The following is a 25,383-nucleotide window of genomic DNA, read 5'->3' as shown; positions in this document are numbered from 1 at the left end:
TTGCTTAAACAAGAAAAATGAAACTAGAAAAGGGAGTGAAATGATCAATTTTTTTGGAGATCGGGTAGAATAGATTGGGCAAGATAGCTTGATAGTACCATTTGTCTCAAAGCTTTTCTAAGGTTTACTTAGAGGAGGAAACACAATGTTAGCCTTGATCATCTAAGGAGTCCTAATAGAGGATGGCGTAACTAGAATGGCTCAAAATTTGGAGTGTCCATAGAAGCTTATGAAATGGGGAGAATGTTTGTTGCAATGATATTGAAGAAGATTTCTTAACAACAGGATCACACTCAAGTCTCTTACTCTGAACCTCTAGCTCAACTTCCATATCCTGTCTGAACATAATAGCCAACAATATATGGTAATCAAATAGAAAAATTCATAGGGGACCAAGATAGTTCTTTCTATAGGAACCAAAGTTGAACTACAAATAGATCTAAGAATTGGAAAATAAATTTGAGCATTCCAAGATTACAAGATGATGTAGATTTACCTTTTAACATGTCATGAAATTTCAATTTTCTTCTGCATATCATCTCTTCTCATATCTCTAGCTCTCTGGTTTTTTGAATATAAGCATAGTGCATAAATAAAGAAAAAAACAAAAAATTCATGCATTATGGTGGCTCACATTAGGAATCCTTAGTGCTCAGTTGAAAAAACATGTTGATCACGAGGGGTATATGGCAGTTATTTTGGGTTACAGACCAAAAATTTTGCCCCACATTCATTGTGATGCAGCTCCACCAAGTGTTTAAATACAACTTTACACAATATGAAGTTGTCTTCAAGGAAAGCATTTTTTGAAGGTGGAACTAGTGCTTGGTGGACCCCAGCCAACCAAAGAGGAGACCACAAATAATTTTGAACCAAAATATGCATGCCAAAGAGATGATGTCAACAATGATCAGGATTTCTATGAATGAATGAGTAATTAACACATGGAATTCAGATTTTAACAATGCACCAGATGGTGACATTTGGTAGATCCAACAGTGGTCACTATGTTGCTAAAGGAAATATGCGTGAACGTTAAGTATGCAACATAACAACTAGCTGAGGTGGCACTATAATGTGGCAATTGGTTTATGTGGTAATGACATGGACTAGTTAATGTGGCATGATGCTAACTCATCATGTGACATAGTGACCAATGATGTGACAATCACATGGAAAATGTGTTAGCTAACTATACAAAAATCTAGCCAATCAAGAATTAACACGTGGCAAGGTCAGTCAACTAGGTTTCACCTAGAATGAAAAACAAAGGAAAAATTTCAAGAGGCATAAAAATTATTTTAAAAATATTTTCTCTAGGAATCATGTGCCTGAGAAGTTTCAAATAAAGTTTTTATTATTATATAGTTTAGACTTTAGAGTAAAGGTAAATTCTTTTAAAATGAAGTGCATTCCAAGGCATAACAAGAGTTGATTTTTCAAACTAAGATTCTGGGAGTTCCCAATAAGCGAATATAGGAGTGTTATATATCATCAGAACTGAGAGAAGATGAACTTTACAATTGTGGAGATTTTTTTTGCATAGGTCACTGGTTCAATTTATGTAGGGGTTTGTCTTAGGTACCTAATTTGCAGTTTCATTCAGTTAGGGCAATTCAGATTTGATTTCCAATGAAATGATGTACCGAATGAACATAAAAGGCAGCATGAATGTGGTTATGAGAAATTTTTGTCACATTAAGTTAGTTAAATGGAGGTTTTATCAGCATTCCAGATGCATTTAAGATATTTTGGCAACATAAGGTTTTTCATCATTGAATAGGAGATATTTCAAATTTGTTACTAAAAATGATAAAAACCAAATCAGATCTCATGGGTAGAAAGATGAGAGATAGTCTACAATAGAAAAGAATGGAGATTCAAGTGGAGATATGTCATCTTCAGATTAGATCTGGGATTCCCTTCTTCCTCTATATCTTTCTCATTCTTTGTCATTGTAAGGTTCTAGTTTTGGAGAAAAATTACTCATTGTTGTGATACCATGTGGGTTCCAATCTTGAGTTTCTCATATTTGTGAAAATGAGGTTCTAGTCTTGATGTGTTCTCATCACTATGACACCACATTCTTCAGCATATTTCTCCTATATGAATAGCAGTAGTGAAAATAATATAGAAAGTTCTAATCTGTTAGACATTTCTATGTTTTAATTTCATGCATATGAATGCATAGTTTCAAGAAAATGAATACAAATGACTAGTAATCTCTTAGTTTCATTCTGATTCTTGTCTCCTATCTATGTAATCTACAGTCTTGTGTGGTTTGAGGACAAAGAAATGAAACCCATTTGCATCCCGTTATGGTTGTACGTCTGATGTATTTTGTTGTTGGAACAAAGGGCCAAGTAAATTCTTGATGTGTTTGACAAGGTTGCTAGTTATTTGAGAAGGATACTTCATAAGAATGAGGTCTTTATGAACATCGATGTCTGATTCAAAAAGTGATAAGATAGATCTGATATTTGGGTGTATGAAATATGTCATTGATATCATAGATGTACGTGTTTGATTCATGGAATTGTCCAATAGATAAGGCATAGATTAGCTACAAGATTAATATGTTCTTATTGCTTCATATTTGGGTTTTGTTGAAATCAACATCATTAATCAAATATTTTTTCCTTTAAATGTTGAAGGACTGAAATGTGATGCCCTCACTTAGCTTAGCAATTTCTTTGGCCATGTTATTATCTATTTCATGTCTGAGATTTGTGCACAAGTGTTAGAAGATTAATGGATTTATCTACTTTGTCAAGATTCAAGTGTATGTTTTAGCACTGGTACCATACAAGCGAGTCTAAGGTACACCTACCTAGGTTTTGCAGAGCTTGAAGAAGAAGAAGGATATAGCCTTACAGTTTGCCCAGTCTTTGAAAGGATATGTTGAAGATGGAAAGTAGTTGCCGCTAGATGTATCTTGTTCTCATTGGGGTACTTTGAAACCATAGCATTTCAAAAAACTAACACCATAAACCTCATTTGAGGCAAGGAGAGTGCTGAGAGGGACATCCTTCCCTTAGCCTCCTCAATAATTCTCATGAATTTGGCCACAGATTCTTTAGGAGTCACCAATTTTACCCTTTTCAGGGTAATAGTCTCCTATTGGGTGCAATTAGCTAATATTTTAGGATCTCCTATTAGCACCACCATTCACCCCCTTTAGGAGTAGGGAGTTCTTAGTCAGTGTCACCAACACAGTGTTTTGTTTCCTATCCAAAAGACTCAGGGGCCCCAAAGGCTTCTTGGCCAAAAAAACTTGACTCTTAGTGACATCATTGGCTATATTTTTTCCTTCCATGCGGGCTCCACCAGGTGTCGCTATTTCAACTTCCTCCAAAGCCTAGTTAGTAGTATCCCTTCCATCACTGGACATTTTAGGAGGTCATCTATCTCCCTCCTAAATGCATATTACCCCATACCAATCCTTTTCTTTGCTTTAACACCTGGCAAAAAAACCAACTAGTGAGCTTCCACAACCTTAACTTTCTCTATACTTTCCTTAGTAATCTGGCCACCTAGGATATCCTCCTTACATTCTATTACTCCCTTAGGAGTAGTCAAAGATTCCCCCAAAATAGAAAAAGACTTGACTATGCCCAGTGAACCCACCTTTTTCTTGTCCTTATGAGAAGGGGTATTGTAGTTCGTCATTGTGTGGCCAAAACACCCACATCTTTGACAATAGAGGCTAACATTCTCATACTCAATGGCATGGAATCTATTCCCCCATTTAGTAGACACTGTCACCATGTTGGGGAATGCCCTATTAATTGTAAGATTCACATAGAATCTTGCAAAGACAAGTCTATATTTATTCAACATTACTTGGTCCATAGCTAAAAAATGACCAAAAGTGTTCTCAATGCACCTCAAAATATTTTCATCCCAGAACTCCAGCAGTAATTCTAGAAAATAGATTCACACCAGGGACAAGATTTGAAGCTCCTAAATTACATCAAAGCCAGGGTTCCATTTGGCCAATTCCAGACAATGTTTTCCATGGTACCAAGTCCCAGAAAGGATGGCTACTAGATCCTCAATAGTCGTGAAGTGAAAGCATCAAAGGTCACTATGAATACTTGAGATGCACTACCTTCATAGACCATTTCTAAGCCACCCACTTCCTGGTCATCTTAATCATTTTCTAGAAGGAGATAAATCTACCCACAACACAATGTTTAAGGGAGTCAATCACATTTTCTATGACACTATCCAAGAAGGAGATTTTTGGTCCAATAATATCATGGGTGACTTTGAGATCCTCAAACTTGGGAATCCCCTCCTTACCCACAATAAAAGAATTTTTCCAACCCAGATTGGGGATGGGGGGAGAAGCAATGGACCCATCCTCCTTACGAGCAGAGTCAATTGAAGAAGGGGGCTCAGGTGTGTTGACCTAATCAAATGCAATGCTTAAAAAAGAGGGGGAATCTCCTCTCTGTAACTCCAACATCATGTGCAAATCGGGGCACATAAGGACTTCCACCAAGCCTAGGCCCTCCAAGGCCATGAAAATTAAAAATGCAAACCATGAAATGAGTGGGAAACTTGCAAAGTCATTGCAAAGCTTATTAGGATGAGTGGACAATTGTTACAAGGAACTTGTTTGTCTTGGTGCATGATGGAGGTGGTTATAATTTTTTAATGGTATTTTCTATTCTTTGTCCCTTTTCTCTACCAAAGTTAGAAGATATCTAGTGTTTTCTCTCATCAGTGAGGGATGGGATTTGCCAAATATAAATTTAATAAAGGAATCCTTCATTAGGAAATGGTTGGATTTCCTTTAAATATGATATTTTTAGTGATTCAAATAATGCATCTGGTGATAATAATGATCTCTACGAGGATGGTTCTTTTGTGAAGGCTTATGAAGGTCTAGTTGGTCTAGTTGTTATAGAGTTGGCAACTACCTCTACATTTTTTATGTTGTTTGGGATTCCTAAGGATCTAAAGGTCTTATGGAAATATTTTTATTCCAAAATGGTCGATGTATTTATGGATGATCAATTCCTTCATTTAAATCTTTTTGATGGAGATGATCCATGCTCAAATTGACCTAGAAAATGAGGATGTGTTTCTCATAAATATACTTTAAGAGGATTGTCCTTAAATTGACAAGTTAGTCAAGGTGGGAGTGGTAGAGGCTAAGTAGGGTCACCATGGTTTTGGTCTCACAAGAGAGTTATGTTCTCATTCTATTGGTCTATTGTTTTTCCTATTGAATGAAAATTCTTTTGTATCCCAAAAATGTAATATTTTTTCTTAGAATGCTTCAAATGATAGGGTTTGAAAGAATTTTCTAATTCCCATTACAAAGTGTATAGTATGAAATGGTAAGAAATGTTATAAATGAAGATCACTCACCAAATGTGTATGATAATGTTAGGAATATCTCCAAAGGCTCATCCTCAAACCAAATTAGTTTAGGAATACCTCTAAAGGATGACCTAGTCAAGCAAATCTATGACACGACAACCTTGGTCAACCTAGTCCAAGTAATTTTTCTTCACATGTTGTTAAAACTTAAGGATGTAGAAAGGAGGACAAGGAATACATTACAAGTTTCTAAAATCAAGAAAAAAAGACATTTATACCTTGAAATCACAAAAATGGAGTCTATTAGGTCCTCGATCTTTCAATGATGGGTGCTAACATTTTAAGATTGTACATTTAGGCCCCACTTTAGAAAAAACTATGAGATGAATTAATGCTCATATGGAAGTAGATTAAATGCATATGATGATCTTATCAAAGTCAAGGAAACAACAAGGCACCAATATAGTTAAATCATTATTAAATCCAAAACCAAATGAGTGAGTGAGTGAGTGAGTGTGTGTGTGTGTGTGTGTGTGTGTGTGTGAGAGAGAGAGAGAGAGAGAGAGTGGGGGGGGGGGGGGGGGGGGGGGAGGTACGATGACTAGTCCAATAAAATTCTATCTTATTATGAACCACACAAGAGAGAAATACTTCAAAAGATGAACTCGAATAATCTAGAAAACTATATTATGCTAATTAAATCAATCAACATGGATCAATCTTTAAAGGAAATTTTTGATAGAATCTTTAAAGAATATTAAAAACAAATTCTATATATGTCTAAAAGTATTCACTAGTCTCACATGACAAAAAATACTCATTGTAATAAAGAATTTTTTTTATTCTATTAAATAGATACTAGCTAACTAAAGGTAAAGATAATTTGTATACATCAAATTTCCTATCCTCATCATAGGGAGGAAAATTTGTGTAATGTGAAAAAAGGTAGAGAAATGAAAGAAAAACAAAGAGAAATTGAATTAGATGCAAAGTTCAGCAGATTTACAATGAAGGATATAAAGTTCAACTATGAGATAGGACAAAGAGCCAATTTAATTAAAATTTTATATATATTTTAATGAATAGTCCATTTCTATTAATAAATAATATACTAAGATTAGAATTCACAAAAAAGTTTCATGAGATACAAGATCAACCCACAAGAATTCATATGGCCAAAGCAAAAATAAATCGCTATTCATAAAAAAAATATAAGAAGCAACCCTCGAGCATCTAAAGTAGTGTCAACTAAGGGGGGTGGTTCATCCCTATCATGAAATCCCTAGTCATCCATAGGATTGGTAGGCAGGCCAGTTTCCAGAAACCACATGCTAAGGAATAGGAGGAGGAACCACCAAGTCCAGGGGCTAGCCTATGCCACCATAAGGTGGAGAGCGGTGACACCAACCACCATCTTCACTACTAGGGCAGTGGTGGTGGGGAGCCTGCAAATGTGGCATATATGAGTGGTAGCTTGAAGAACTGCCCCCTGAGCAGTAGCCTCTAGGTGATTTGGTATCAATCAAGGCATCTAGAGGTACTCTAGCAACCATACAAGAGGCATTGCCCAATGATTAAGAAGCTCTTGAAGGTGGTCCACCTCTAGAGCCACCTTGTTCTCTTGCACTTCTATCTGCATCATTAGATTATTACAAATGCACACTTTAGTGTACATAGCAATATTTATATCAAGAAAACTATGAGTGAAAAGAACAAGATTTTTATCTTTCCACAAAGTGAACAAAATCTCCATCCTCAAAGTATGCCAGATATGGGTAAATTTTTTAGGGATCCTAGGGGAATAACCCAAAATAACCATATGCCAAGAAAAAAGTTTAGGCTAAAATGGCTTAAAGAAATCATGAATCTAGTGCCAATAATTTTGAGCACATCTACAAAACTAGAAAATATGCAAGAAAGACTCTAGTCGGCCACAAAATGGACACTGAGGATCTGGAACCCCAATATGCTTAAGTTGAGGCCCAAGGGGAAGACCTTAAAAAGACAGGAACCAAGAAAAATGAGCAATCTTGGGTTCTATAGTGGCACTTCAAATAGTGTCAAAGTGCTTTCACTGCTAAGAAAGGGAATATTACAAATGCCATCTTTGATTGAGGGTCTCCACCATTGATGGATGGGGAGAAAGCCATTGATATCCCAAACTTGGCTTGTAGCTAGTGAAGGGAGTGGTACGATACCACTTCCAGTTAGTCTACCAAGGTCAAACATACTGGATACCCACTTTGTGAATTAAGTGACCTAGAATTTCAGAAAGCAACAAGTCAAAATTTTGCTAATCTGAATGGGCAAGATGAAATTGGACTTCCATATCTTCCCAACATCTAAGAGTCATGGAGACCCTAGAGAAAAGATCTTTAGGAGTCCTGATGCCATGTTTGAAAAAATGTAGAGCAATAACATCTTGAGTCTTGGCTAGTGGAATACCCTAGATGAAAAACAAAGGAGACCACCAAATGTTCTGCTCATTCAAAGAGAGCTCATCATGGAACTCATCACTAGACCAGAAAAGCCAAGGCTTAACAGCTTCCAAGCTTTTCATATCCTCTTGATAACAAAAGAGCCCAATATGTGCACAAGTTCTCACATGATGAGAAGGGTTTGAAATCCAATCCCCTTCCATGCAGGTCTATTAATAGGAAACCCAGAGGAGATGTAATGCTGAACCAAAATCTTCCAAGCTTCATCACTTGTGATAGCACAAATAATCCATTTTGCACAAAGAGAAAGGCCTTGCTTCTACGTGGATAGATGACAATGCCTCCAAACTCTTTGGGGAGACAACAAAAATCCCAAGCAACTCTGTGAAATCCATGATCGTTAGAACTAGATGCCCAAAGAAAATCACTGGGCAGTCACTCTAATTTTTTATAGGAGGCTTTCAAAGAAGCCTAATAGGAAGAATAATAGAAATGCATAGCTGCCTAAACTTTAGAGCAAATTTGAAATTTGCTCGCAAGAGAAAGTGGTTTTGTAAGCCAATAGTCTAGCTCCTTCATAATCTTGGCAAGCACTACATTCCATAGATCCACTAGAAAAGCTTGAAAGGCAAAAGGAATGTGTAGAAAGAGAAAAATATCCACGTGTGTGACCCATTTCCATTCAAATTGGTTAAGCCAAGGTGGAGCTAGCAAAAAAGAATAGCGATAACAGAGCATTTTATGCCATTGAATAGTAGAGTTAGAGGCTTAACAAAACGTGTCAAGGTAATTCAAGGCATTATCGATGTTTCTTCATCCTCCAAAAGAGTGAGAATAAAATCATTGGCAAAAATGCCCATTGACCAATTAGGAAGAGGAATCTGGCAAAGAAATGCCATAAACCAAACTGGAAGAGATAGAGTGGGCTAACAAGTAACCAAACCCTTCAGTAGCAAGAACATATAATGCCAGAGCCAGAGGGAAACGCTTCCTAATGGAACAAAAAATCCCAAAGGTGATAGATTGGGAGTTACTAATAGTAATGCAAGCATTAGTAATTGACTACAAAAAATTGGGACCGAAACCAAGAGTTTAGAGAATAGCCAAAATGAAAGGCCATTCAATCTAGTCATAGGCTTTAGCAAAATCAATTTTCAAAAAAAAAGAGGCTGATTGGACTTGCAAGCCCACTCCATACCTTCAAAGATAGAAATTATGTTGTCAGGAATATACCTGGATTTGATAAAGCTAGTTTTCTTTGGCCGCACAATTAAAGGAATGACATGGTGAATTTTAAGAGAAATTGCCTTAGCAATAATCTTATAGGACACATTAAGAAGGGTAATGGCTCACCAGTTACAAATATCCTTAGGATCACTAGATTTAGGTACAAATTTGATGTTTCCTTTATTGATAATAGCTCCTAGGCTTTTAGAATGGTATGCTTCAAGATAAACTTTGGGTAGGTCGGGACCAATATACTACCAGAGGTGTTTGTAAAATTCACAAGGAAACCAATTACACCTAGGGGACTTGTCATCAGCCATGGAGAATAATGCCTCTTTAAGGTCTCAGATGGTGAGAAGTTGTTCATAGAAAGCATGTTGCTCAATCACTAAGTAGTTTGAAGTAACAAAAATACGCTTTCTGAGGGCTTCCTCCTAAGCAATCGGATTTCCCTGTGAAGAAAACATGTTTTTGTAATGGTGAACAAAAGCTTGTAGGATGTTAGGGAGACTAGAGAGAATAGAAGTTCCTTGTTTGATTTTTTTAATCCCAAAATTGGTATGACATGCTCATAGATCCTAAAAAACTCCTTCAAAGCTTTATCGTCAACTTCCAACCCATGGAGGTGAGCTTTGATTTTGGCCCCTCGAGCAACATAATTATCTGCAACCTATTTGTCATGGTGCATTTTGGCAAGTTAAATTCACAAATCAACATCAAAAGGGTTAAGGGTGAGAGCCTCAGAAGCTTTCTTGAGAGAAATGGTAGTGGATTCATAAGATCGCCTTTTGAAAACTACCAACTGTTACCCATAGATGCACAAAAATTGAGTGGTTCTTGTAATTGCATCATTCCACCACTAAGTCAACCATGTCTAAGAATGTGGGTATGGCTCCAAATTCCAAAGATGTAGGATATGAGCAATAGTGGAAGCATGCATCAGTACTGACATATTGAGGAAAAACTAAGTCCTGACAACTCGCTAGATAGTTACAGTATGTCACAAAATAGAAAAATAAATGGGATAGCGGTTTGATAATATCACATCTGGCAAGGGAATGACAAGTAAATCTTGATCCTCAGAAATGGAGAAAAAAGATTGTGTAGTAATCATGACACAATCAAGATTTTTTAAAGTGTGGTCAAAGCCAACTCAAAAGTTGAACCAAGTGTACCGAACCCCACTATGCTGGTGGCAGTTAGTATTGGGACAAAAAAGGCCCAATTTATTATGCATGTAGTACTAGGCTTCCCTTTCCCTAGTTGTCCAATGAAAAGGCAAAATGTCATCTTTGTCAAAGGCCAACTCAACCATATTGAAGTCACCACAAATAACCCAAGTAGATGGAGGAAAGTTGTTAGCCATCCAACCCATAGTTGAAATCTTTCCACAGCATCATTGGAAGCATAAAATTAACAACTCCAAAAGAATGATTGTTAATAGAAAGAAAAAGCCAAATGATTCTATGCATGAGGTCATAACCATGTGAAATAATAGTAGAATAAAGATAAGGTGACAAAAGAGTAACTACACCACCTCTATCAGAATCATACTGAGAGGAAAAAAAAATGTCATCTGGCCAATTGATGTGACATGCAGAGGAAAGCATGAAACAAAACATCTTAACTTCTTGCATAAAAAGAAAATCTAAATTACCAAGTCTATGATGGGTATCCCTGACATAGTACTTTCTGGAGAGGTCTGTTAAACCTTGTAGATTCCATGATAAAAAAATTATGAAAATTCTTCCATATCTTCCTCATCCTCGAGAGAGGAGTAGCTATTCTACAAGAAAGTTGAAACTTGGTTAAAGCCAAAAGGAAAATCCTTTGGACTGATGGCCCAACATGTTTCCTCTAGTTTCTCAGCTTGTCTAGGAGGACTATGAGAACACCACATATTCTGAGTCTCAATGGAGGAAGCAACAAGAGGGGTACAAATCGAAACTAAGGTATTAGCCCTAGCAGTCATCTTGATCCCTTGTGAACTAGGGTTTGAAACCTGTGAAACACCAAGGTTTGGTTCCAAAAAAAACTATTTATGTTCCTATAATGGTTGGGGTTTGTGCTCCTATTGAAATAGGGGGTACCGAAATGACAACCAGATATGACTCTTTAGGAGACAAGGGAGCCTTCTCTTTTCACCAAACGATAGTTCATTCTTCTTTTTGCTTCCCTTCTACTATTTTGACAAGGGCCTCTTTAGGTGGGGTTTAAGCCTAGGCATAGCCAAACGACAATCCCTAATCTTGTGCTCTGTTGACTGGCACCTATAACAACTATTAGGAAGGTTCAAATAAAGCACCTTCTAAGAGAAGGTTGGGGCACCAATCTGTATCTCCATAGAATCCTTAAGATCCTTGGAGAGATCAACCTCAATGCAAACATGTTTTTAAGGATGAGCATTGAAAAAAATTCATGTTCCTTTGTGATAACTTTTCCAAGTGTATTGGCAATGGACTCAATAAAAGGCCAACATGGTAAGGGTAAACCTAGAAACTTGACCTAGACAAGAACCCTAATCTTTTTATCATCAGAGATAGTGAAATCTCTCAATAATCTTCGAAAAACAAGCATGGAAGAATGCATAGACCAAGGATCATTACTAAAAACCACATCTTCTTGTGATGTATTGGCAAAATGAAATTTAAAAAAAAACCTTTGATAAGGTTTTAAACAGAATCAAGGTGGACTCTATAAGGAGTCCAACTCTTGTTTACCCATTTTAAGAGCATAGCTTTAGGAGGACTCCTACCCACAAAATACCCTATTAAGGTATATTTCTCTAATCAATCACAAGAAACATCAAATTCTTGCAAAGGAAGGATAATATCAGGATTACCTCATGAAAGACCTTTGGGATAAATTTGCAAAGATGTTTGTTCAATGGAGGCATCATGGTTTTCTAAAGCAGTAGCATGAACACCAGAATTAATAACTAGGTAACCACTGGTCGGAGCCATTACAAACTAGCCTAAAAACTTGTCAACAAGTGCAGTTTGATAGGTGGAAAACCTAGAAGGAAAGCTCAAATAGAGAGCCATACACAAGAAACCTCAAAGATCGCATGAAACCCTAGTAGAACAAAAAACCTCCTACCGTACTCCAAGTTTTGAATCAACAACATAATGAGTAGTTTTTTTTTTAATACATTTCAATAACACGTGATGTACATCATACACTATAAATAAGTCAAGTCAACAAGTCCAACCTACTTTAATATTTTGCAAGTTTCTAATTTAGACACTACATGCCATGTAAACTTTGTAAAGGAAATGGAATTCAAATAGAGCCATCGATCATTTACAATGACTTGTGGGCCTGGAATGGACTCAGATTATATTATGGATTGAAAAACTAAAATTTCCATAGTAACTTTTCTGGCTGCCTCAGCTTGTTCTCTTCTTGAAAAGATTATATGTGATGCCCACTACTTTCTATTAGAATTAAAAATTGTGAAAGAAATTAATGGCAGAAAATATCCTAAAGTTGGATTACATAAGTCAGCAATGTGTCAAGTTTGTGTCACTAATAGCCCGACTGGATAAGTGCCATTCTATGGTTTGGTTAGGATTGAAAAAGTCATGAACACCAGGGAAATGGTTAATAATTTTTGTATAATGAAGGAAAACAACCTAGAAACTTTGAGTATATGATAAGTGTAAATGAGAAATAGTTCTCTTTTATGCAGTGGGTAAGATTTTTAGATGTCATAGAAGCTATTAGGGTCCAAATTTTCTCCCTCTCTTGATTCTTTTTTAATAAATAGGTGCTACTGTGGTCAGAATTTATAATCTATATTAACACAAACCCTTAGCATGGTGTTTGGAATCTTAAAAAAACATCTTAAATCCAAGGTGTTGCATTATTGTTGTAGTGGTAATTTATGATTATTGGGATGTCTATGCCTTAAAAACATAAAATAACCAATCTCACATATTTGTGCATGTATTACAATCATTTTAACTACCTTTTTAAGTTTTGAACTCTTAAATCACACACTAACAAACCCAATAAAATTATGTCAAAAGTTGTAGTGATTTATCCTTGAAAAATATCTTTGTCCATGTCTGGCAGACAATAATTTTTAAAAACCTTGTGAATCTCCTTGACTCGAGGTGCCTTAATACATGGTTAAAAATCCTACAAATCTGAAAATATAATATCTATGAACTCATAGTTGAATGCATTAATCCTATACATGAAGTGTAAGACTGGGTTGCAGAGCTCTTACACTAACAATGATGCCTAAATCAAAGAAGATCTTGGAAGTTCTAACTAATTTAGAAAATTGAAGACTTCTATACCGATTTAAAAGAAAGCCTTAGGTTGATTTTTGTATCTGATTGTTCTCCTCGAACTGATGATTCTTTATAGGTACATGAATTAGCATTAGTTCTTGGAAACGTTTACTAATAAAAATCTCTTGAATTACAAGAACATAAGCTATTCAACTCTCGAATGCAAATGAAAGGTCTTAGGTTTGAGTCTTCGCTGATCTATATGAGGTGTAGCTTTCAATAAGTGGTAGCTCTAGGTTCAAATCCTGACTGAACTAAACTTATCCTTTTAGCTGTAGCTCAACAAACACCTTTCTGTACAGATGTACCTAAGTGAGTCTCAGTTGATTCCTTAGAATTTGCAACAAAGTAATTTTTAAAAGTAAAACACAAGATATATAGAGAACTGCATGATTTAAAATTCCATTTATGTGAATCTCATTGATTGATTCTTCCTTTGTTTCCCCAATCACTCTCAAAAGCATTTCAGATGCTTGACAATGAAACAAAATCATCAAAAAGGTCGCCATTTGTGTTTGCATGGATAGAGGCTCTTGTAAAAGAGTAAAAACTAACTAAAATCTATGAAATGATACATGTGATTTGCAATATGACAGGAATTCAGTGGAAGGTGGAAGAGTTTGAGACAGATTTACAAGTGTGTACACAACTTGAAGATATATATTAAAAGAAGTGGGAATTACAAATAGACACGCATTTCCTTTTAGTTTCAATATAAATTAGACATGAAATCCTTAGCACAGGAATATGTCACTACAGCAATATCTTGTAAATTAAGGCACACCATAATTCTTGACCATGCTGGACAAATGGTCTGACCTAAGTCATGGCATGGCACAAAAAGCTATATGAATGGTAGTACAACATGGAGGACGCAAATACATCATCTTTTTTCTATTTCTAATTTGCACTGCTTATTCTGATGATGGATTAGGTAGTGTGATCTGAAATATAGATGCTAAAACACACACTAAGAGTTTGCTTTACAAATGGATTATAGAAATCTAATAATGTCAACATCAGATTTACTAGTGTTTATTATGATGGTCGGGTGGATGCCATTGATAGTATGAGAATAGTGTCTACAAGAAAGCAAGAACAAGCAGAGTACATGCTGCCACCACTGACAAAGCTTGCCAAGGGTTTGAAAAATGCCCCTGTAGAAACTCACCCAGTAAAACTCCATATCTACTTCTGTAATAACCATTAATATCCTTGATAGTTTGGTCAATGGGCTCATATGCACTCCTCCATATTGATCTCTGAATGCCATTCCATAGATTGCTTATTTCTTTATCACATCCCAAGTCATTGGTAATGATTCCATACCTTTTCAGCACTACAACATCACTAGAAGTATCAATGAGTCAGTCCACCAGATCTGCATAGCAAGTAAACACTCTGGCTTTCCACATCATGAATGCTTCCACTGCCACCATGTTTCTCAAGAAACATCTGTTCTATAATCCATTTCTATATAGGGGAAGAACAGGGTAGAGCTAGCTCTATCAAACTTTATTTTTTCAGATGCACATGTAAAAGCAGAAACTTGTACTCCTCTTTTATGTAATTTTGTGGCTAAAGGCAGATTTTTTTCAGCCTTGACATATGCTTTCGGAGACCGAGCCAAGAAACCCCTAAAGTTTGATGTTATCCGGCGAAGAAAGTGAAAACTTTTGAGCCTCGCCATACCATTCTCTTCAATAGTAACATTAACCACGGCAAAACTTTCCTTGGGAATTACAAAATTGTCAAGGCATTCCAGTATATGCCTTTTATCAAGTGAAAAATTGCGGTGTTCTATTGTAAGGGACCGATATGAATCTTTAACGGGTATGAAAGGGGAAAACTTCTTACAAGCACTTGAAATTGTCATTCTCAGTCTGTTCAATGCTTCAGCTTCTGAGCCAGTCTCCTACGCAAGAACTTTTTAAAGATGAACAGTGGGACTTGATTCTCTCTGGGTGAAAAACTGCATCCACACATTGAAGATAAGGGTCTGCTTCTTGATACCTTGGGCTCTTCAATTGGTTATAGCAACGGAGAAATTCAAGAATAAACACAGCATCTGGAGCCATCATCCACCCCAATACTTCATCTCCACATTCAATCGGATAATTATAGCTATTTCTTATCTCCTCTGCCATTAAAATGATCTCATTAATCAAAACCTCATATCTACAACTTCTTGCTCTTTTCTCAACTTGGATTGTAAGCCGACATTTATATCTTTCAGCCTCATAAAGGTCAAGTTTAAGGTGATGATAAGGTCCTAGAGAGCTACCTGAGGCCAATAAGCTTCTTTCCTTTCAAGACGCAGGGACTCTGGCACTGTGAAAATGTATGGATGCAGATGTGAAAGTTTTTCTTATTTTCTGTAGCCATTGAGTAGCCCCTACTTTAGTAACACGCATCTTTTCTCGTATTCAATTTCCCAAGTCAGGAGACTGGAAGAGGATTCAGCAACTTATCAATCTCAACACAGTTTTTTAACAAGACTCAACCTTGTGGTTACTCTTACAATTGGAGAAAGGATTGTTATCTCAGACGAGGCTATGAATCAAGCTTTACCTTTATATTGAACGGGGATTCAAGCATTCAAATAGAACCAATTGGAGGGTATGGTCTTCCATTCACCTGCTCCACTTCTCTGATCTTAATCTAATATTACCCACTCTTCAGATCTATCTTTATGAAATACACAACTCCACTCAAACACTTCATTATATCATCCATCCTCCCTAATGGAAATGATTATAGTTTTAAATTATAATTATTATAAGTCTATTCTGTCACATAACATTAATATTTTTTTTAAGTTAGTGAGGAGTAAGTATTTAGATAGACATAAATGTTGAATTTAATATAGGTTTATTTTCTTAAACTTCAAAATCAAATTAAAAAATAAATATTTTTCTTATTATTATGAAAGTAATTTGATATTTAAAAAGTGAATAATAAACTAAAGAGGAAAAAACTTTTTGCAATGGCCTTGGTCAAGTTAGAAATGTTTTAAGATAGCAATAATAGATTGCACTAAGATTTTAAAAATATTTAAATTTATATGAAACATTATCACACTATAAAATATAATTATTTAAAATATTATAAAATAGAATAAGTTAAGTAAAAAAAAAAAAATGATAATGATAATGATAAAAAGTATATAATATTTGAAATTATTTTTTAAATAGAAATGCATATTTGTAATACACTAAGGAAATATTTTAATTACGATATAAGCATTTAGTGATTTTATTCCTTAATTTTAAAAATAAAATATTATTAAAACTTATAAAATTTTATGGAAAAAATAATTTATAAATAAATAAATAAAATTCTTTTATAAACCATTTAAGTTGACATTTACTTGTGGATATAAAGAAATTCTAAATCTTTGGTGAAGTACCCTATATCAATGTAAGTCTCATCTTTATATAATTTAAATTTATTTCACAAATTTAAATAATAATCAATTTTCATTAGTGGATAAAGCTGTAATGAATGGAATATAAATAAAATAAGTGTGAAATTGTAAGCAGGTTTACTAAAATAAAAATATCAATGCACTTCCCTTTGAAAATGGGCTATTATCACCTAAACAATTTTAACTATTGAATTGGTTAAAATATTTGTTATTTAATTCATAGCCTACAGTAGGAAGTAACAAGCTACAGAGTAGCGTTCTTACCATTGACCTTATTTGTAAAGTTTAAGTTTTCAAATAGATTTATATTTATATTTATATTAATCTTGTTGGAGTACTAATTAATAAGTTTTATTTTAATCAATAAGTTAAATGAAATGAAAAATGATTATATTAATTAGTATTCAAATAAATTATCAAAATGTAATTAAATTATTTATAATTTAACTTTTAAAGTGTAATTGAATATTAGTTTTTAAAATATTTATCAAATTATGAAAATTTTAATTATGTTCTTAAGGTTTATTTTCACCATTTAAATTTAATACAATTGATTAGATGATTGTTGATAAATAAATTTATAGCTGATTTTTTTTTGTGAAAAATATTATTATATTAAAATACAATTAAAAGTATTATATTAACTTAATTTTAATATAATTTATATTTTATATGTAAATAAAAAATTGATCTAAAATTATGCATAGTGCATAGTTAATTTTTTAAAACTAAATTAGAGGAATAATAATTATATTTTGAAAATTCCAAAAAAGAAATATTTTGAAATATTATATAAATGATATAGGTTTATTAAATGAAATTAAATAGTTTCATAATTTTACAAAGAAGTATCAAAATAATTCATATGAAACATTGTAGTTCCAAAAAATATTTCTCAAAATCTGAGGTGATTAGTGTTAGCCAATCACATTTTAGAAAATAGATTTTGTTACCATGTTTTGTAAAATTAGGAGCAACTTTAATTAATAAAACTTAATATTACTTGAAACCAAAAAAGATCTTGAGCTTGATTTGTTAAAAAAATAATTTTAACAATATCAAGTGAAGTTTGGTTCTATGCCTTTAGTTCTATGCCAAGAACTAATAAATAAATAAAAAAGGCCAAGATAAATTTTAATTTGTAAATATTATTTTTAGTATTCATCATATTATTTGTTAGAGCTCTATTAACTAACATATCCAATAAAAGGGTTGTTAACTATTATATTTAATAAATTAAAAGACTTACAATTTACTATTGTGTTGTAGGATTTGCCCAAAAAAACATTAAAATATTAATCAAATATTTAAATATTGTTTAAATTATATTAAATATTTTATATAGTATGGATGCATACTTTTAATTTATAAAATCAAAAAATTAATTTTCAGCCAAAACATTTTGGGTCTTATATACAAATTTCAAAACATTATGTCAATATGAGATTGTTTTGAAGAGAAGAACATGTAATGAAAAAATCATTATTTTTTCAATGATGTCAAACCTGCTACCTACTAGTAAGACAATTTCTTTTTGTTCCAAAAGCTATCAATTAGTTGATTAATGTAGAAGATTTGAAAAGAAGAGATAACAATAACACCTAGAGAAAGGTTGCTCGTTATTGGTATGTAAAAGGAGCACTAAGACCAAGACATTGATACTATAGTGTATTTTTTATCTACTTAAAGTTTGAAATGAAAGATTACTGAAATTAAGATTGCAAGTTCAGATCAAGTAAGAAAAGCATCTGCCAAACCTTGTCGAGCAATCAATGCAAGCTAAGAAGAAATCAATAGAAGCCAAGTGAAAAATAAGAGGTGCCAAGAAAATATGAAAAATAGTGCAAGCTAAGTGATTGTTAGTATATGATTAGTAAATTTTAGTTGATGTTGAGCATCAATAAAATTTAGTGTTTTCCAAGTGAACTAGTGTTGGCTGAGTGACAAAGCAGTATAATTGTCGAGTGACAACAAACAATGTTAAATCAAAGATTTGATGAATCTAAGATGACTATTTTATTTTATTGGATTGTGTGAAGCATCTGTAAGATAACTATGATGAGCTAGTGGCACAAAATTCAAGGTAAACCATTTTGAGGTGAATGCAAGGAAGATTGTGGAATAAGTTTCTAGAGGAACCAAAATGGAAAACAGGTAGATTAATTGTATCCGATGTAATCCTACCTAATCCTAAAATGGATGATTGTGGTTAAGCGACAAAAGATTAGAATTCTCTATTTATAGAGATAGCTAGTCTGAAGAAAAGGTTGTCATATGCAAGAACCCAAGAAAGACAAGGAGTCTAGGGTATTGCTCCATTCAATGACCAAACAAAAGTGACTACAGTTGGCATGCAAAACAAGAAGGCTTACGAGTTTGAATGCTTGAAGGGTGGAAAAGCTATAAGAGTTGAAGTGTGTGAAAGCCAAATAGAATAGAGGATTGAAACAAAGATCTATAATCTACAAGTGAGTTGTAATTTTTTATCAGATCAAGCCTTACTATTAAATTCTAATAATTATATTAGTCTAGGGTAAATCCTTTGGATTAAGATTGACCTAACAGCCATTTGTAAATTTTTTAACCTTTTGACATTCTAATGGAATGGTCTAAAGTCCTCTAAAAAGGCTCACTCCTAATAGGATGATTAAAATCCTTTAACTGGGTCTCATTTAACAATGTGTATTATAACCTTTAATAGGGTTGGTCTTCCTTAGGGCATCACTTCAGAAGAATGAGAATTAGTAGCATTTTATTGGTGATTTTCCCAAATTGGGTTTCCATGTAAAATCCTTGTGTCAAATTGTGCAAATGTTCTTATGTTATTTCATGTTTACATTTGCGCAAATTTGTTTTGACCTAGGACAATAACCTATAAAGTTTAAGTATTGTATGATTTAATGGATGTGTGCATGATAAAATTTTATAGATATGGGTCTACTAAGCATTGAAATTTTTTATTTATATGTATGGACCTTGGATAATTGATTCACTACCCCCCGCTTAGTTATTTTAAAGAATTCCAACAATTGGTATCAGAGCCATAGTTCTTAAGAAGACTAGTTTGAAGGTACTAGAAGAAAAAGATCAAGATGTCCAAAAGAGAGGTACCCAAGCTCAACAGGAGAAATTTCCTACATGGAAAATTATGATGAAGCTACACCTATGTGGTCATGGAGACCATGCACAATCTACCATCAACACTGAGTATGTTGACCCTGTTGGACCCCTAACTACCGGGGATCTAAAAAAGAAGAAAGAACACAATCAAGCTATGTTAGAAATTACATCTTCCCTAAGCTACACTGAGTTTGATGACATCAAGGAATTTTATATTGCTATGAAGATGTTGGATGCTATAGAAAAGATCTATGGAGGAGACAAAAGTTTTCTAAGAGCCAAATTTGAAAGTCTAAGAGGTATGTTTGATGATATGAGAATGAATGAAGGTGAGAATATAGTTCAATATTGTGCTAGAATAAAAGAAGTAGTTAATTCTATTGGAGGAGCAACTGGTAAGATTGAAGATGAGACTATGATCAAAAAAGTACTAAGAGCCCTGCTACCCATCTATGCTATTAGATTCTCTACCATACAAGAACTAAGGTGCACACCTAGTAATGATCTGACCCTTGAAGGATTGATAGGTAGACTCACTTTATTTGAACTCTCTAATTTTGATAATTTCAAATATAAGAATGTTCAATCAGCTTTTAAAGCTAAATTATCATTAATAGAAACTAAAGAGGAAAAGAAAAAGGTCCAATATGTTTTTAGTGATAGTGATACAAGTGAAGAAGATGTAGAAAAATTTGAAGCACTACTAGCATGTAGATTTCACAAAGGAAAAGGAAAATTCAAAGGTAAGTTACCTATCATGTGTTTTAATTTCAATGAGGTTGGTCATATTGCTGCTAGATGTCCAGAGAAGAAGAACAATAGAAATGGAGACAAATACATAAGTAAAAGAGATCAGGACAACACTGATTACAAAGATAAAGGAAAGAAGTCTTGCTACATTATTGAGGAGGAAATGAAAGATGAATTTGATTATCATGATGATGAAGTAGTCTATGTTGCAATGAAGGATGATTATGATGAGGATGAGGCAATTGCACTACTGTCTTATGTGAACAAGAGTGATAGATGGATCATTGGTAGTGGATGCTCACATCACATGATTGTATATAAAAGTAAGTTCATTACCATTGATTATTATGATGGAAATAGTGTAAGGTTTGGTAATCATGTACCTAGTCTGATAAAAGGAAAAGGATCTATCAAAATCATAAAAAATATCATGTATGACAATGCTTATTATGTAGAAGGACTTAACTATACCTTGTTGAGTGTGTTACAACTGAATAGTTTAGGTTGCCAAGTTGAGTTTGGGAACAAGATAGAAAAGATCTATGACATAGATTGAAAACTAATTGGTAAAGGTGATTAGACTAGAGGTAATCTATTTTATCTTGATATGAATAATGTTACTTTTCATGTTGTAGAATTTGATGATGTATGGTTATGAAACACGAGGTTATGTCATGTTAACTTTGATAACTTAGTAAGTATCAGTGACATGAAAAGAGTTAGAGGTTTCCGTACATTGAAGAAACCTGACAATATGATATGCAAAGAATGTCAGTTAGGAAAAATGACAAAATCTAGTTTTAAAAGTAAGACTTGAACCTCTAAAGATATTCTAGAGATTGTTCATACTAATTTGTGTGGACCAACTGATGTGAAAAGCTACAAGGTGATAGGTGCATTGTCCTATTTTTTAATGATTGTTCTAGGATGATGACAATTATATCTCTAAAACATAAACCTAATGCTTTCCAAATGTTTAAGTGATACTTAGCTAGAGTTGAAAAGGAGACAGGAAAAAGCTTGAAATGTCTGAGACCTAAAAGAGGTGGAGAATTTACATCAAACAAGTTTTGGATGTTCTGTAATGTTAGAGGAATCAAAAATAATAATTCTACACCTAGCACCCCTCCACAAAATGGGATTGCTGAAAGGAGGAACAAATTTGTAATCAACTGTGCTAGGACACTCGTGATGGAGAAGAATGTTGCTTTGAAATACTAGAGAGAGGCTATAAGTATAGTTGTCTATACCTTGAATGATGTAAAAATGAAGAAAGGTACCCATTCAACACCTTTTGAATTATGGTATGGATACTCACCCAATGTAAAATATTTTAAGGTATTTGGAAGCAAGTGCTACATTGTTAAGGATTTCAGGAATGGAAAATTAGATGCTAAAAGTGAAGAAGGTATATTACTTGGTTATTCCACAAGAAGTAAATTTTATAATTGTTTAAATACTAACACTAAAAAAGTCATGGAAAGTGCAAATGTGAAGTTTGATGAATATACAAAGGTACATGAAGTTGAACCTATGAACAAAAATGAAGAGTACAAATCATTTGTATACTTTTAAGAATGTATTCCTACTAATGAAGATGTTGTAAATGAATTTATAAATCAATAACAAGTTTTAGTGACTTCTAAGTCACATATAATGAATGTCAAGTTGCATTTAGGAACCAAGCTACAACCAGGAGCTGAGTTAAAGATAGAAGCTGAGGCACATTTTGAGTCTAAGATAAGTGTACATGAAAGAGATGTTTGATTAACTAATAGAGAATTACATAGTGATTCTAAAGTTGATAGACCTATTGAATAAAGAAGAGCAAAACCAATATTGTCAAACTATGTCAAAAGACATCACCCTATTGAAAAAATTATTGGAGATAAAGAAGCTAGACCAATGGCAAGAAATGGGATTCGAAATGATACATGTTTTTTGAGCATGAGTGAGGCTAAGACAGTAAAAGATGCCTTAGAAAATGAGGACTAGAGTAAATCCATGAAAGAAGAGATTGAGCAGATTTAGAAGAACAAGACATGGACACTAGTTCCCAGACTAAAGGACAAGAATGGGATTGGAACCAAGTGGGTATATAGAGACAAGTTAGAAGAAAATGGTGAATTCACAAGCAATAAGGCAAGATTAGTCTACAAGGGGAGTGCACAAGAAGAAGGAATTGACTATGGAGAAACATTTTCTTTTGTTGCAAGATTGGAAGGAGTACAAACTCTACTTGCATACTTTTCATATAAAGGTTATCAAAGTTTATCAAATGCATGTGAAGTCAACATTTCTATATGGTATATTAGAAGAAGAGGTTTATATAGAATAGTCAAAAGGAGTTTTTGATGCTTACAGCAAGAACATGGTATGTAGCCTACACAAAGATTTATATGGCTTAAAGAGAGCCCCAAGAGCATAGTATGAAAGGCTTCATAATTATCTTGTGAAGATTGGTTTTAGAATACTAATGATAATAACAATTTGTATTTGAAGACAAAAGGTGGTAAAGGTATTTTACAAGCTGAATTTTTTATGGATCATGTGATATTTGGAGGTCAAGATACATTATGCAAAGCATTTCCAAATGAAATGAACAAAGAATTTGAGATGTCTATGTTTGGAGAGATCAAGTTCTTTGTTGGTTTGCAAGTATATCAGATGAAATATGGTATATAAATCACTAAGTATAAGTATGTGAAAGAAATATTGAAATCTTTTGGATTGGAAGATTCAAAACTAGTTAGAACACCTATGGTGACATGACACAAACTAACAAAGAATGATGATTTAGCTAATGTGAATCAAACATTGTATAGGTCTATGGGTAAGCCCATGGTAATGGTTCCTACTTTTTGGCCATGTTTGACACTAAAGTAGATATTTTTAACAAAAACTTGATTTTCAAATGCATATTATGACAAAACTGTAAATAATTTGATGATGATGTAAACCAGTGATTTTTAGAATTTTCTATCTAGTTTCTAACAATATTTTCTAGATTTTTTAATAATTTCATTTGAAGTCCTTTTTTTATCTTCTCTAAGAAGTGCTTTATAATAGAATTTATATTTTCAAAAAGTTATGGGAATTTTGATCAACATAACTCTTTTTTTTAAAATTGGATAATTAAAAAATTCATTTTGGGCTAGAATAGTAACATCAATAACTAGTAACCTTTTTTTGGTTTTGTTCAATTTCCTCAAAAATTAGGTTTTATTTAGTGTCAAAGTGACACTAGCAATAATTTAGACATAGGTTGCTTTTGATCAATATAACTTGATTTGTATATATCAAAATGCAATTTTTCTTAACTTGCTAGAAAGCTAACACACATAGTTTTGATGATCATATTTTTTTTAAATTTATTCTTTCATTTTATATTTTTCCCAAGGCTTCAAATAGATGTTTCCAAAGTGATTAAAAAACCTATATTTAATAAAATAAAAAATAAAACATCACAAGAAACAGAATATATGCTAAAAATATATTCACTGGAAATATTATTGAAAGGAGAACACATTTCTAAGCTTATTTTTAGAGTTTAAACTTACTTGGCCCTTGTTTGAGCCATCAAAAGAAGAAAAATTGTTAAAAATTGAGCATAATATGAAAACTTTCCATTTGTTGAGGCTTTGTGTGAAGAGGAATTTGTTCTAAGCCCATTTAGTCAAAGCCCTTTGCAAACCCTAGCACAACCCATTGCTTCAACCACTAAGGGCTTCAAACAAAGCCCCATAACCAAGCTTTAAATACCAAGGAGCTTTGAGTGAATCACCTAGGAAAATGGTCAGGTGCCAAGGGGCTTCACTTGAAGCACCTTGGTATTAATTTTAGGTGCCCTGTCAACTTCATTCGAAACCCCTAGTCAGCTGAAAATGAAATATTTCTAATTATTTGGATTGGTATAAATAACAATTTTAGTCTCATATTTTAATCAATACACATAAATGTTAGAAAGAATTGATTGTTTTGAAGAAAAAGGAAGAAGACTGAAGACAATTTAAATTATTTTATTAGTTTTTTGTAGACTGACTTGACAATTCAAAATATTTTGAAAATCAAAGATGGTATGACAACTAGGAAGACCAAGTAAATCTGCAAGAACTAGATCAACTAATGTAGAATAAAGAAATTGTGAGAAAACTTTAGCAAATTATCACAAAAAAAGAAAAGGTATGTATATGTGTAAATTTATATGGATGTGTATATTTGCAATTTTATAATTATTTTTTTCTAAATTGATTCATTTATATACATGTAGGTCTTAACAAAAAATCACAAGATGAGCAAATCCATTTTGAGGAAGATTTAAGACATGACAATCCATGACATGACAGTCTAGGACATAACAATCCAGGACATGATAGTTCAGGACATGATAGTTCAGGACATGAACCAATGGAACTTGGAGAAAGGTCTGGATCATTTTCTCAAATTGGTATGGATGAATGCATAATACTAGCCACAAGTGTAAAGAAAAATATCAATAATAGAAATTTAGATCATTTACTTACAATGGATGTGGATAAATTGAAATCACTTGTTGATATTAAATTGTTAAGTCTTTACAAAAAAAAGAGGTATGAATAAGGTAGTAAAAGATATAGAAAGTAAATTTGATGTTTTGGAAAAACTTGAAAACACTCAAGTACTTGATTGTGTTCTTTTAAAGAAAAACTTGGAAGAGTCATTAAAATTGTTAGGTGTAGGCACAATATCAAAAAGGAGAGAATTTTCTAACATGCAAAGTGATATTGTTGAAAATGTTAAGAAAGGT

General features: G+C 33.4%; 1 pseudogene; it reads right to left on the bottom strand.

Annotated features, from left to right (window-relative positions):
• Positions 1–14,285: 14,285 nt before the first annotated feature.
• Positions 14,286–25,383, bottom strand: part of LOC149560815 (putative UPF0481 protein At3g02645) — a 43,062-nt pseudogene continuing 31,964 nt past the window's right edge.

Source organism: Cupressus sempervirens, chromosome 4 (genome assembly GCF_028749045.1).
Source record: "Cupressus sempervirens isolate cs-2001-9-10 chromosome 4, ASM2874904v1, whole genome shotgun sequence".
In the NCBI taxonomy this organism is placed as follows: Eukaryota; Viridiplantae; Streptophyta; class Pinopsida; order Cupressales; family Cupressaceae; genus Cupressus; species Cupressus sempervirens.
The sequence above is the reverse complement of the archived record's forward strand: the minus strand, read 5'-3'. Positions and strand labels throughout refer to the sequence as shown.